At 39.9% G+C, this 7,776-nt stretch overlaps 1 long non-coding RNA gene across 1 annotated transcript; it reads left to right on the top strand.

Annotated features, from left to right (window-relative positions):
* The first annotated feature begins 6,283 nt into the window (after positions 1-6,283).
* On the top strand, positions 6,284-7,254 carry LOC114480429 (uncharacterized). The gene is made up of 3 exons (XR_003676108.1): positions 6,284-6,417; positions 6,867-6,931; positions 7,127-7,254. It is a non-coding gene; the product is annotated as an uncharacterized LOC114480429 (long non-coding RNA).
* Positions 7,255-7,776: the final 522 nt, after the last annotated feature.

The raw sequence follows: 7,776 nt of genomic DNA, 5'->3' as shown, positions 1-7,776 counted from the left end.
ATTACAATATATATATATATATATATATATATATATATATATATATATATATATATATATACATTGTAATTTTTGTATTGTATTCTGAGAAGAGCGGCTTTTTCTGAAAAAACCTATTATTGACTTTGAAGCAATTTTTTTTTTTTTTTGCTTTAGGGACACCTCAACATTGGTTTCATTATATAAAACTACAAAAACAACACTGAGACCGGGCTTTGATGGCAAAATTATTATTTTTTGCTAGCTGGGTCAGAGTTGAATGGATTTCTTACTGTATTTTGGCCATCCTCCAAGTTCTCCTCCCGTCAGTCTGCACACTGACGGAGGACATGCTGAGTATCACCTTTTGCCCCGTTTTTTTTATCATTTTTTCTCACCATCGTCATACTCTCCAATAGTCGACTGAGTTCAGCACATGCTCTGGTTGAGTGTGAGTTGCTGGGAACTTCATGATCAACTTTCGTGGGGTCATTTTATGTCATTTTATGACTCGTGAACTCATTTCCTCTACTCTCTAAAACTCTGTCCCCTCACGGATTATCTCTCATCAAAACGTGTGCTGCTATCTGGCTCACAGTTGAATATACAAACTTCCTCTTTCTCTCGACATGCAGAGATGACCGTTTGGCCCAGTTAGTTGATGGTTTTATCGCTGGATACTTTACAATATCACTCTGTAGCGCCATAATCTCTCTCGTTCCTGCTTCTTCATTCTTAGCTAATGATAGACTCAGTGGCTAATCTCACATCTAAAGGTGCACTGCTGCCACCTTCAGGGCACAGTTTGGTTACTACATCACCCTATAGCTTAGATATTGATGAGGGACCTCCTCTTCTAGTAATCCCCGTGAAAAAACGTAATAACATAAAAGTACGTCAATGGCACTGAGCGTATGGATTTGAAATTACGTGAAAGTACGTCACTAGCACTGAATGGAGTTATTTGCTACATTATGTTATTGTTGCAAGGTCAACAGACCTTTTTCACAATGTTATTTGCGGGTCTAAGAAAAAATTGCTCTTGTTTTTCAACAGCAGCGGCGAATACTCGAACAAATAAACTTGATAAGATGTATAAGTCTTCCATGAAAAATATATCCACAGCTATCAAGATAAGAAAAGAAGTTGCTTCGTTAACTAACTGCTAAATACAACATATGAAGTATAAACATTGTAATTAAGAACCTATTTAGTCTGCTAAAATATTCAGAATGTTTAAAGAGAGGCATGGTATAGACTTTTAAATTATATTTAACATTTTGATATGTGTTTGTCTTATTTGGCTGGATGTGCCGTAGCAGCTTCAGTCTGGCGAGCTTGCTGTGAGAGGACAAGCTGCCGTTTATGAGCCCTCTCGAAGGCAGACTCCCTCTTTGATGATTGATGGTGACTGGATCCGCTGACAAAATCCTCCTGAGTGAAGTGCCGGCTGCATACAAAGTGCTCCTTGGCTTTATACAGCTTCTGGACCCTCATCCCTCCTAACTGCTTAGATCCACTGCCTCCCTTTGGTCTGGGTCCATCGGAAAAGCGTGGTAAGACAGGTATGGCTGTTTTCTTGCACCACAAGTGCAACCATAAAGAGAACAAGAGCAACCACGCCGAGACTGAGCCATTTTTGTCACTGTCTAATGCTAAAGCTATAGCCACAGAAAGTTGTTGCACACCACTTTCGGTTTAAAATGTGGAAGTGTGAAAAAGGTCTATGGCCAGCTTTGCCAATGACAAATTGACACAGTGGCAGCTGACAGACCTTGTTAATAGTTTTAAAGGTAAGAGGTAATGTGATTTTTCACATTCACAGCATGCAGGGGGGGGTACAAATTACCCCCAGCCTGTGAGGCAGATAGCAAAATAAGATGGTGACATGTCGGAGGTGGCAGCGCACCTTTGGATGAGAGATCATCCGTTCTCAACGGGAGAGAGGAAAGGAGTTTATGAGACAGAAAATGGTGCTGCGTACAGAGTTGATTTTCCCAGCAGCGCACAGCAGCACACACTCAACCAGAGCATGTGTGGAACTCATGGATAATGTGGTGATGGTGAGATAAAACCATAAAAAAATGGGGCAAGCATGTGATACTCTGCATGTCGGGGAGGAAGAGGAAGTTGCGTGTGTGCAGAATGATGGGAGAGAAAGTTGGATGAATGCCAAAATACAGTAAGAAATCAATTCAACTCTGACCCAGATAGCTAAATAATAATAATTTTGCCATCAAAAGCCCTGTCTCAGTGTTTTTTTTTTTTTTTTTTTTATAAGGAAACAATGTTCAGATGTTAGAGTTGTCACTAAAGCAAAAAAAGCTTTAAAGTCACTGACAGGGTTTTTTTTTAGAAAAAGGCTGTTTTCTCTCAGCTTTTTGCTCTGAAACTGAAGATTTGTGTAAAACTTGCTCTATTCAAAGGCTGATTACAAAAGAATGAAACGAGCCAGAAACAATTTTTTTTTTTTTTTTTTTTTGATGAAATTAGAGGCTTCAATCTTTCAGAATTTGCCCTGTGATGGACTGGCGCCCTGTCCAGGGTGTACCCCCGCCCAGCGCCCTATGAGAGCCGGAGATTGGCACCGGCAGACCCCCGCGACCTTGATAAACAGGAATAAGCGGGTATGAAGATGGATGGATGGATCTTTCAGAATCTGGTGTCAGATAGTCATAGTAGCAAATATTCTGTGGGTCTTTAAAATCAGTCAAAATGCTCAAAAAGGGCTGGCACTGAGGGGTGTAGAAAGTCTGAAAATGGCTGTGACTGAATGAGTTAATAGGTGATATTGTGAGCAAACTTGAATCAAAGGCTATGTCTGTTTTTGTCATTTTGGTCTTGATCAAAGCCCAGAGGTAGAAGAGCTTGGGCTGGAGTTCTTGGAGTTAGCCGAGCCTTTCAAAGGACTAGATACAGATTATAAACAGAGGCAGTAATTTGCTAAATTGGGAAACTTTATTCAGCCAGTTGAGGAGATATTCCCTGGGGGGGGACCATGCGCAGCAAAGGGCCTCTGCCACTGGCACCGTCTGACAAGTCTCGGTTCCTGATTCATTTCAGCGTATTACGCTCAATTTTGTTTGTCGTTTTTGCAGAGCAGATAAGGAGATCCTGAGGTCTCTGACACTGGCAGATCCTGCTCTATTGTGTGATGTCCAAAGTCATGAGACAGGTATACGTACAGTCAACCTCTCCCAGACAGGCCTGAAAAGAGACAGTGTCTTAAAGGGGACATATCATGCTAAATCCACTTTTTTAGCCCTTAAATGCATTTTGTTGTATATTTAGATTGTTTAGAAGTACAGAAAAGTTCAATTTAGCCTCTTCAGGTGCTCCGTTGATATCTATTCTGTTTTGGTCATATTTTTCAATCTGTTTAAATTTTTCTATTCTCTATTACGTTTTTGAACAATAACGTCACAGTATTTGCAGCGGAACTGCCAAATTAGTACATCAACTCCAGGTCCAACACTTCGAGCAATCCGCCATTTTTATTTCTCGCTTTTATTTTGTAGTCCAAGCTCAAGGGCAGAAGTTACGAGAGGATAAGTCAAAATGTTTGGTTGTTGGATGTAGTAACTCACACGCTTCATTACACCGTCTCCCAGCATCAGAACCTTTTCGAAGTGCCTGGTTGAGTTTTATTTTTCACGGAAATGTACCCACATCTGTGGGTAAGGTCATTTTTGTGTGAGCTAAGCACTTCAAGGATGACTGCTTCTGCAACCTCCGCCAGTATAAAGAAGGATTTGCCGAAAGACTTTGTCTGATTGAGGGTTCAATTCCTTCTATCTTTGGAGACGACGAACAGAGCATTTCGGTAAGCTGTAAATAACGCTAAAAAGTGTGATGATAAGACGCCCCTGTCATTGTTTTGTTAGCATTAGCAGTTGCACCGTCAATCATAAGTTAGCGCTGTGTGCTCATTTTAGATCCTTGATGATATGGCCTACGTGATTTAATTTAAGTCTAAAGTTTTCATTAGTCATTTCATTTTGCCGTTTTTGTCTCCGAAAAGACTGTAAAAATGCATTTCGTGACGTTAGCTTGGCGCTAGCATTAGCTCGGCGCTTAGCTCACTTGTTAGGGTTCTGCAGGTTCATCATCATTTTCATCTCGCTCCGCCGGGTCCGACTCTGGCTCGAACATGTAAAGCTGGATGGACAAGTCTTCCGTTGTTGACATTTTGTAAATAACATGTGAATAAACATTTTCTGCACAGCTAAATAATCATATCTCTTCTATCAAACTACAAAAATGGCCGAACAGGGTGGAGTTGAACGGAGTGTCACCTCTGCAACTTGGAGAGGGGGCGGGGTATGAAGTGTCTCATTTGCATTTAAACAGGGACATCAGAAAAGGGGTAGAAAAGGGGCCTGTGGAGCTATAATAATGAGGAATTCAGACCCAAGCATTGCAGTTCCGCTTTATATAGACCACAACTCTATGATTTATATGTAAAAAAGGAAGGACTTAAATGCATGTCTCCTTTAAATGACTTCTATCATGTAACTGACAACGTAGCACCTGACATCATGCATGATGTACTGGAAGGTGTAGCGCCATATGAAGACAAGCTTGTGTTGAATTCGCTTATTGAGCAAAAACAAACTTAACTACAGGATCACAAGTTTTGACTATGGCTTTTGTGACAAGGGTAACGAAACCCTCTGTAATAAGTAAGACCAATCTAAAAAACGTTGAAGGCTCCTTGCGACCGTCAGCAGCTCAAACGTGGTCTCGCAGGCATTCCCCTTTTTAGCGAATTGTATGAACCGGCCTTGGTTACCTTTAAGGGAACTGCATATCGAGACGGCATGACTGTATTCCTTTCTAATGACCCAGATGGGGAGCCCCAATTTGGTCTCATTAAGTCAATTTTAGTATTAGACCAAACATCACACACACCAACAATAAAACTTGTTGTACAGAAGTGGGAAACAAAAGGTTTTGATACGCAATTCTTTGCATACAGTGTGATTCCCACTCAAGTTTTGGTAGCTGTTGATGTGAGAGAGCGGCTTGACCGCCATCCCCTACATGCAGTCAAGTCATTCAGCAAGCATGATGACAGTATATACATTTCACTAGCCTATAGACTTTTGTATTTTTTAGAAAATCAGCTTACTGACATCAGAAGTGTGTACAGTAGGTATGACACCTGTAAACTATGTAAATATAATTTTGACTTAGTTTTATGTCCCGAGAAGCCACTTATTCCCCTCCCCTTTGTTTAGTGGTTGGCTACAAATGCTGCCTAAAAGGAGCCTTTGCCTTGAGGATGATCAATATTTGGTTGATAAATGACTACTTGTATGGGATGAGCCTCCGGACTTCAGGGATGGGAGTATGGGAGTATTGCTATGTGATAAATTGTACAGTAGATGATTTTTTGTTTAATCTCTGTCTACATATCGTTGCTGTCGGGCAGTAAACATTGTGTATCTCCATATGTTTGTATATGAATCTTCTACTTCGTCAAAGTGTTGTTCAAAAGCAGTTAAAAAAAAAAAAAAAAAAAGTAGATCTATAAATTCCTGACGTGTCTATGTGATGTGTGAGGCTGTCGATTGGCAATTTTCACAAATTTAAAACTTTTTAAAGCTACTATTAAAAGTAATTGTGGACATACACGGTTTCCATCTGACAGCGATGATATACAGTAGTAGTCACTCTCAGTTATTAAGTTATGAATCACATTTTTGTCTTATCTTTTTCAATTTGCCGCAGATCTGCATGATCTAAGAATGCAAAGTAGTCACCCTGTCATTCACTTGGATGAACGCTTTGAGTGGTTTTGTGTCTGATTAGAAATCAAATAGTATATAAACCATGTGCGCACACTATAAGTGTGCTGCACTACTTTCCATAGGTCTGAATTTAACAAAACTTTGGCTGTGGGAAAATGATTTTTGGTTCACATCTCTCAACACGCAAACTGTGGCTCACTTATTAATTACATTGATGATGCTGTCACTGTTGGTTAAATTAACCTGGGTTTTCTGTTTAGATTGAAGCTGCCGTGCTGTCTACAAGTCTTGATTTACAACTAACTGCAACACCTCCATCCCTCATGGATGAAGACACGGCAACTGCCAAAAGTCCACCCTCCATGGAGGTCCAAACGGCACCTGTGGTTCCATTGATGATGCCACAAACTATATATATATATATATATAATAGTTACGCAATTTGTAAGCTCCGCTTTTGAAGACTTGGGTTTATTTTTTTTTCCTTTAAGCAACACTAAAGAGTAATAAACAATATCTGCAGCATTGTCTCCAATTGCAATTTTCTTAAGATATCCAACAGATTCTCAAAGGCTCAACTGAAGGCAAGGTGATCCTGGAGTGCCTTGATGAGGAGAATGTGATAACCATTAAGCAGAGATGTTGCCTCGTCCGTATTTTGATGTCGTGAAGACTTTGGAGACAGGTACTTAAAGATATATACTATTAATTTGTTTGAATGTTATTTTGAAAAGGGTGAATTAATCCTCTATCAATCTTCTTTCAGGGGAAAGATAAGACAAAACACTACTTTTCAAGTGTGACATTTACCTATATTTGCTAGAAAGAACATAATTTTACCTTTTTTTAATCAATTGTAGTCAAGTATTGATATTGGCTATTTAGGGGTTTGTATTTAATATAAATTATTACTTGAAAACAGTGTCCTGACTTGTCTGAGGTGAAATGCAAATACAACTATATGATCAAATGTTCATGATTTTTTTATTGACAGATCAACAATGAAATGTGTACAACACATGTACAAAAACACATGTTCAGTAGTGTTTTACTTTACACGACACATGTTTTATCAATACTTTAAATCTAGTTTGACTCTGTTGGTAATATTTGTTTTGTTTTTTTTGTTTACAGTCCTACCTCTGAGGCCAAAAAGTTCCTGTCTACAGCTTTGATTCATGCCTTTCCGTGCCTGCATCGTGAGTAATTAACATTTTATAGTGGAAATGATGCTAAAATAGTCAGTTGGACAGTGGACACGCTAACTCATCTCCCAGCACCTGAGCACTGAACGTCTGTGCTGTTCTAGATGGCTCAGCCACATCCTGTGACCACGCTGTCAAAAAGATAATGTGCTTCATCTCTATTCACCAAAGACTTTCCTTTTTCGTCAGGGAGTCTGGTTCACCCGAGGAAGGAGTAACCATCCAGCCACTGGGTTCCTCAAAGAGAGGCTTTGGAACAGCAGAAAGAGGCTGAGATCACAAAACAGATCACAGAGCACGCAGCAGAGACCGCCATAAAGCAATGAAGAAGGCGCCCGTGGACACGCATAACAGGTAATCGTTGGAACTCAATAATTTCTTGAAGCAATCTTTGTATAATTGGGTGATTGGTAATATGCTTATGTGTACTTCTTTATAGACTGTATCATAGGGAGGAAAGAGCCATACACTTTAAAGAATGGCTGAGACACAATTTGCAGCCCCTCAGCAAGGTGAGCTATATATGCTGAATACAGCAGTCTACAGGTCAGTAGGAATGCACTGAGGACAATAGCTGCAGCACTCAATGCTATTTTTCCTATGCATGCACCTTATAGTACTCAACCACCTCAAATTAATTAAAATATAAACTCCAGACAAACTAATTGGACTACTCCTAGACATCACACAGTACAGTTACTTGCCATTGGCCTGCTTTTCAAGATACTCAAGGGACCAGTGCCCATGTAACTGTCAAACTACTTCAAAAGAGTGAGAAACGGGCACAACAGACTGGAGAGGGAGCTCCATTACACAAATAGAATAATTTAAAAATCAGC

Source organism: Gouania willdenowi, chromosome 18 (genome assembly GCF_900634775.1).
Source record: "Gouania willdenowi chromosome 18, fGouWil2.1, whole genome shotgun sequence".
Lineage (NCBI taxonomy): Eukaryota > Metazoa > Chordata > Actinopteri > Blenniiformes > Gobiesocidae > Gouania > Gouania willdenowi.
The sequence above is the reverse complement of the archived record's forward strand: the minus strand, read 5'-3'. Positions and strand labels throughout refer to the sequence as shown.